Source organism: Vigna unguiculata, chromosome 8 (genome assembly GCF_037176805.1).
Source record: "Vigna unguiculata cultivar grain cowpea cultivar isolate G323 ecotype 2 chromosome 8, ASM3717680v1, whole genome shotgun sequence".
NCBI lineage: Eukaryota > Viridiplantae > Streptophyta > Magnoliopsida > Fabales > Fabaceae > Vigna > Vigna unguiculata.
In genome coordinates, this window is record NC_140799.1 from 30,457,172 (window position 1) to 30,465,469 (window position 8,298).

Genomic DNA, 8,298 nt, shown 5'->3' on the forward strand with positions numbered 1-8,298 from the left:
TATTTTAATTTCACACATCAAAAAATTTATTTTAATAAAAATAGTATTATAACATTTTGTTTTAATACCTAATTTCCTCCTTTAATTTTAGTGAAATTCTCAAAAAGAACCATAGTTTTTTATTTGTCCAATTTAATCCTCTAGATTTAAAAAAAAAAATCCGATTAAGACTAAGTTACTAACGTAGTTAGAGTAACTAACAGAATAGTGAATAGGACTGCATATATGGCACATTTTAAGACAACTAGGAAATTAATATTTATTTGATTGGGAAAGTGTTTTCTGTTAAAGTGAAAAACGTATAAAAGGCAAGGATTAAAAAATCATTGTGCTTAGTGGAAGAAGAAAGCGATTAGGGTTTTGTCGTTCGTGAAGATTTTCTGCTATCGTGGTGGAAAATGCGCTAATTTATTCTTCCTTTCTTTGATTTTTCCTTCTAATTTGGTCGTCGACTTTATGTGGTCCTCTAATTTCATCATGTGATAGTGATTGTAGAGATTGGGTTTCTTCGTTGAGGGTAGAGCATCGTTTTGCGATATTGCCTCGTTATAATTTAGAAGGTTTTGTGCATTGGTGGTGAAAGGTGCACTTTTAGTTTTTCATTGTTCGATTTTGGGTTTCTTTAGGAGTTCTCATTCTTGATATGTGTGTTGCCTACTGTTGTTGTGTCACTATTTATGCGTTTTGTTTATTCGTGCTTTGTCAAGTTGTCGGTAGTGGATTGTATTATTGCTTAAGGCCAACCACACACTTATTTTTGGTTTAATTGTGGTCCTCCATTTATACATTTTGTCTTATTAATTTGGGGGACATGGGTTGTAATATGTCTTAATTTTGTGGACATGTATATTTGACAGGGTAACTATTGTTTGTGTATATGTAGGTTCAAATGTCAAACGATGTATTTGAAATGGTGGTCCACCATGGTGGCCAATTTTTTAAAAATGGGGCATTGTAATATATTAGGGATACAAGTATATGGTCGTGTGACCCAGATAGATGGAGTTACGTTGAGGTAGTAGATATAGTTAAGCCAATTGGATATGAAGATATTAAAGAAGTATGGTATGCTATAGGTCTGGCTTTTTTTTTGGGTAAAAAGTTCCACCTATTGTGCGATGATACTGGTGCAATGGACATGGTCCATTTTGGCAAGTGATGGGGTCAAGTCCATTTATTTGTTGTACACACAATATCTACAGCTGAGATTGTTGAAATGTTGAAGTATCTGGTGAAAGATAATGTTCAGAAGAATTGTGAGTGGGAAGGTCAAGGTGAGGGTGGGGTTGCTGCTGAGGTTGAGGGTGGGGTTGTTGATGTCGTTGATGTCCAGGTTGAAGGTCAAGTTCAGGGTGAGGTTGAAGGTCAAGTTCAAGGTGAGGTTAAAGGTCAAGTTTAGGGTGAGGTTGAGGGTAGGGTTGTTGTTGTGGTTGATGGTGAAGTTTAGGGTCAGGTTAAGGGTGAGGGTGAGGGTGAAGGTGGGGTTGAAGGTAGGGTTTAGGGTGTCAATCAGGTTGATGTTGAGGTTAAGGTTCAGGCTGGTAAAAATGTTTGTGGTAATAGTTATGTAATGCAAGGTAGTGTGGAGGTGGAAGTCCCTCATGAAGAACATGATGATGTTAGTGTGCCTTGTGGGAGTGCCTCCCGAAAGAGGAAAAAAGGGAAGTCCAAGGTTGGTTTTGACAGAGAAATAATGGATGAAGAGGATGAGGAAGTTAGTCATGATGATTTAGGTTGGTCTAATGGTGAGTGGGAGTCAGAAGAGTTCGGCAGTGTCTGTGATAGTGATTTAGAGGATGATAGACAAAGTTATGGGAATTTTCCAACCTTTACCATGCCAAAAAGCATGGCTGATTATGAATGGGAGGTTAGAACATATTTTGGAAACAAGGTTCAATTCATAGATGCAATTAGAACATATAGCGTGCATAATGGAAGAAGATTGAAGATTACAAAGAACAATAGGAAAAGGATTAATGTGAAATGCTTTGGGGCAAAAGGAAAATGTAATTGGTTTGCTTATTGTGAGTATATGGCCCCAATTAAGACATGACAACTACGAAAAATTTATAATAACCACAAATGCAGCAAAGAATTCAATGTTGGTTTAATCACTTCTAAATTGTTAAGTGGGAAGATTGGAAACTCAATAATTGAAAATCCAAATATGAAACCAATTGATATACACAATAAGGTAATTAGGAAGTGGAATGTAGAAGTGTCTAATAATATAATTAGGAGGGCAAAAGCATTAGCAGTTAAATATATTGATGGTTCATGGAAAGAACAATTTAAAAGGATTTATGACTATGAACATGAGATCATAAGATCAAATCCTAGATTTACTGCCAAGATTAAGGTTGAAGAAAATAATGGACAACCTATATTCATGAGATTGTACATTTGTTTGAAGGCATGCAAAGACAATTTTAGTTGTTGTCGTCCTATTATTTGATTAGATGGATGTTTTCTAAAAGGTAAATATAAAGATGAATTGTTGGTAGCCATAGGAAGGGATGATAATGACCACATAATGCCAATAACATGGGTTTTTGTTGAAGTAGAAAGTAAGGAAACCTACACTTGGTTCATGGATTTGTTGATTGAGGATCCTAGTGTACCACACGTTCTTGGTTTATGTCCACTCATCTCAGACTAGTAGAAGGTACTTTTTGCAAACCATTTAAATTTGTTTATAGCCATGATTGGCATTCAGTAGTGTACTAATTGTTGTATAGGGTCTCGTGCAAGCTATAGAGACACTTCTTCCTATAGCTAGTAACAAATTTTGTGTTCGCCATCTGTATGCTAACTTTAGGAAGAGATTTCCTGGTGCAAATATGATGCGGTTGATGTGGAAGGCAACTAAATGCACTTACCCATAGGCATGGGAAAAAGAAATGAAGGTCAAAGACAAACGATGAGGCATTCAAATATCTTATTCAAATTCCCCCAAGGCAAGTTTCAGTTGTTGCTATATTTGCTAACTTAAATTTTGTGCTGCCCAATTATGTTTTGATAAATACATGTCAATTTCTTTCAACAGGTATTGGTCAAGATCAAGGTTTAATCAAACAACTTTGTGTGAGACAATGATGAATAACATGAGTAAAGCATTCAATAGTCTTATTGTTACATCAAGGAGTAAGCCCATAATAACAATGCTTGAGGAAATTCGAACATACATCATGCGAAGATGGGCTAAGAATAGATTAAAGATAAGTACATATGAAGGTTCTATTTATCCAAAAATATTGGCCAAATTTAAAGAAGAAGCTAAAAATTCACGACACTAACTTCTAAGGTACTTCAATAATCATTGAACTTATTCCATTATTGCTAACATACTAGGTGATTAATTATACCCTCACCACATATAATAGTTGGTCTATAAATAAGATCTTTGAAGTGAGGCACACATCACACATTGGAGAGAAATTTGTTGTCAACATAGATAATGGTGGATATAGTTGCAAGAAATAGGGACTGATTGGGATACCGTGTTCACATGTTGTAGCAGCCATGAAGTTTCTTAACTTGGATGGTGCAGACTACATCCGTGTTTGCTCAGGAAATCAACATATGAGGAAATTTACTCCTCCATCATCTACCATGTTAATGGTTTGCATATGTGGGAAAAAACTGGTTTTGTTGATATATTGCCTCCAAATAAAAGGGCCTTACCTAGAAGACCAAAGAAGAATAGAAGACTTGAAGCATGGGATATAAAGAAGAACTATAAAGAGTTAAGTAAATGTGGAATTTATAAGGAATTGGGTCATAACAGAAAACAATGCCCACAACTTCCAAAGTTAACAACACCTTCTCATGTTGTTAAACAAATACTTCAGTGACACCAACACCTATAGAAAGTGAGATGAATGGACCATCATCCATTAGACTAACACAACAAACAACTGACTCTGACAATGGATCATAACCAACACCAGTTCAGACTACACAGGCTTCTCAAGCATCCATACCACCTCAACCAATTCCCATTCAACGTCCCCCAAACCCAAGATGAGGCACATCCATCATAAGGCATAAATTACAAACCATAAGAGATCATGTGTGGAAATTATGAATTTGGTTATATGTAGTTATTGTTTAACCTACAAGTTTGATGGACATGTATTTTGTTAATGTAGTTGGTAGGCTTTTGGAATGTATGCTGAATGTTGCATTTTTTTAGGACAACTAATATATTCTGTTTCAATTCCTGAACACTTTTTATATGTGAATGGAAGTTAGTGCCATGGTGCTTGAAAGTCTTATTTAAACTCTATGTTGTTTGATAGGATCAATGAATAATGGTGCTTGAAAGACTGATTTTAGCTTATGTCCTTTTCTTGCAGGACTACAGAGCATTGTTCATTCCTTCATATGATTCTAGACTTGTTAAGTTACTGCATGTGGAGAATACGACTAGCATGTCAAATGAAAACTAAAATCTGCATGATTTCAATTTTTTGTTAATTAGATAAAAAAAATCAGTATTTGGATTTCTATGTGAACGTGTATGAACAAATACTAAAGTTGCACTCCTGCACCATTTTGATTTTTATTCCCAAGTTAATTCCATAATCCACAATATAGGAAAACTTGAATTTTTGTTTGAACTTGTTCCACAAGGATTGTAAAAAAATTTGTCTGTATGAACCAATATTATGTATACATAAGTTGATCAATCGTTTAGACTAACAAGCACGATCTTCCTTTCATATTATGAATTGATATATTCATTTTTTTAGTCTAAAAGGCGAGAAGGATGTTTAAAGATAATGCCTATAATGTATTCTTTTCAAATATATAATGTAAGACTTCATCATCCAAAATTTGAAATTCTTTTCAAAGATATTGTCCATAATGTATTCTTTTCTGCATACACGCTCATATTACAGGACTTAAATTTTGCATAATGTATTCAACACCTACAATATTCAGCACCTACACAATCACTACAACAAATTCATATAACCCATTCTTTCTTCATGGAATTCTCACTACCATTGACAGTAGAATCACATTCATTATACCAAAAATAGAAACCAACCCTATCAACAAAATAATCTACTTCTATAAAACCTTAAGATCTTTCTCTAATTTACATATCTTCTTCCTCTATCTCAAAATAGTAGAATCCCTTTGGTCACCAACATCTTCAATGCACCATTTGAAGTAATTTCATCCAACAAAATATAAGCTTCCACTCTTTTTTTCAAACAAAAAAACATAACCTTAGGTTACGAAAATGGTAAAACAAACCAAACGAATAAACAAAACAAATTTTTCATTAACGTTACCTTATAGTTGGGACAACCCCAAAATTGTTTTCCCCCATTCTTTACCGTTCTTGTCATTCTCAACACTACAAAATCTTCGCAATTACAAATTGGGGTTATTGCAAAACACCTTGACCCAGATCCACCAGAGGGAATGCTATGAGTTTGAATCACTGAGGCATTGCATGAATAAGATGAAGATGAAGGAGACCTAGCCATTCAAATGAATTAGGGCAACGTTCAAATTTTTCCTTCATAAAGGGATGACACGTCACCTCCACGATTTCCACTAATCATTCAAATAGGTGTCAAATTTTTCATACACATTGTGCCATCTCAACAAAATCTAAATGGCGTTTACATTAAATTAACGAAGAGGACCAACTAAAACATTTTTAAAAAACTAGAGGACTAAATTGGACAAATGAAAAAGTAGGCGTTTTTTTTAGAATTCCACTAAAACTATAGGACGAAATTAGGTATTAAGCCTAACATTTATATAAATAATAAATTTGATCTCAATTTGGATAAGCAATACTGCTCCATTTAAAAAAAATGACTGAATTAAATCCAAAAACAACATATAAGAACTCAAATGAATACAAGACAATGATACTTGGTATGTGGTACCACCACTTGGCATGTCACATGACAATGACAATGCCACATGGCACGCCATGCACCTGACATGTGGACAAAAAATTTAAAAGCTAAATTAAACAAAATTAAAATAAAATTACAATCTGACATGTGACATGTCTTTCATGTCGTTAGTACAACACTAATGAAAATGACCTAATCGAATTAATTTTTCAAAAATTAAAATTTGATTGAAACAAAAACAAAGTAGGGACCTACTTACAACTTTTAAACCAAAATTAGGATGAAATGAGTAATTAAACCTAAATAAATACTTCGAAATATTTATGACCAAATTACACCTTTTTATTTTTCGCTTTCACTTCATACTCTTTCTTTTTAAGTTATTAGAGAAATATCTCTTTGTTATTTTAACTATTTTACTCTCCTACCTTATATAAATTGTTGGCACAAGCAAGTTTTTAGCAAAGAATTGATAAAGCCATGTGCAAGAAGATCATAGGTGTTTGATGAAGATTGATGAAGATCCACTTGAAGATTAAGTTTTAGTGTGCTAAATATGAAAATAACATGTTAAATGTAATGTTTTAGTGTTAATTTGAAAAAAAATAAAATTTGAAAAACTAATTATTAATTTTTAACATTTTTATTAAAATATGTTATTTTAATTTATTCATTTTAATATTTTTTATAAAATAAATCTAACTCATCTAATTATAGTTGTCAAAAGGATGTGATTAATATGGCTAATTAAAGAATATTTCAAGGCAGGAATCATTCAGTCAAGTTACAGTCCCTTTACAAGCCTAATTGTGGTTGTGGATAAAAGGATGGTTCTTGGCGGTTTTCCATGGATTATAGAGAATTGAATAGGAATACTATCAAAAACAAGTTTCATATTTCGTTGGTGGAGGATTTGTACAAGACTGCTTTTCAAACACATGGGGAACATTACGAGTAGGTAGTAATGCCCTTTGGTCTCACAAAACAAAACTCTTGCAACATTCCAAGGTTTAATGAATAAGGTGTTAAAGAATTTCCTAAGACAATTCTTACTAGTTTTTTTCATGATATATTGGTGTATAGCAAGAGACTTTATGACCATGTAAAGCATCTCAAGTTGGTGTTAATGACATTGAGAGATTACTATCAGTTTACCTGAAAAAGTAAGTCCTTCTTTGATGTGATTAAAGTGGAGTATTTGCGTTACTTTATTGACCCTCAAAAGGTAGAAGCAATGTGTAATTGGCCATTACCTCAAACATTCAAGCAGTTAAGGAGCTTCTTGGGACTTGTGGGCTATTATAGGCGATTTATTAAAGATTATGTAATTATTGCTAAACCTTTAACTGATATGCTGAAAAAGGAAGGCTTTAAATGGTCAGAAAAGGCTAAGCTAGCATTCAAGAACCTGACGGAATTGCTTAGTAGTACCACTATTTTGGCACTTCTCAATTTTAGCAAAGAATTTATGGTTGAGGCGGGGAAGGAATAAGAGTTGTGCTCATGCAATAGACACTATGAACATATGCCATGTAATGACTAGTTATAGTCTTTGCGGTCCAAGAGTGGTGCCATTCTTTTTTCAATAAGCACTTCACTATGAGGACTGGTCATTACAACCTCAAATACTTACTTGATCAACGATTGATGACAAAATTGGTTAGCTAAGTTGATGGAGTTTGATTTTACAATAAAGCATAAGAAGGGAGATGAAAACATGGTTATTAATGCTTTGTCTAGGCATGATATATTTGCATGTAATCTGGTGACACATCAAGCACAATTTAGGTGGTTGGAGAGAATTCAATTATCCTAGACAAATGATGTGAATATACAAAAATTAATTCAAGATTTGAAAAATGATGTAGCTTCCCACAAAAACTATGTGTGGCAACGTGAGGACTTGCAAAGGAAGGGGAAATTGGTGATCAGTAATGACTCAACACTACGAATAGAGATGTTGCATTGGTACACAATTCACTCATTGGTGGACATTCTGGGGAAGGTGTTATTTGAAGAGGATCAAAGTTATGATTTATTGGAGATGATTATGAAATGATGTTAAGAAGTTTGTCCAAGAATGCACAAAATGCCAACAATGTAAGTATGATCCTTCGGCCTCTCCAAGATTGTTGCAACCCCTTACCCATCCCTGGTTAGATATGGCAACACATTATAATGGATTTAGTTGAAGGGTTACTCAATTTAGGAGGAAAACAAGTATTTTTGGATGGTAGACAAGTTGCGTGAAGTTGTCTATTTCATGGCTTTAACTCATTGTATACAACTATCAATGTAACTCAAACATGTGATGGTGACGCTCTGTCGCGGGATTAGCCGGATGTCCACTCCAATTGGTGTTCCACCGATCAAATCACGTGGAAACCTTTGAAACACGACGGAAGACTAA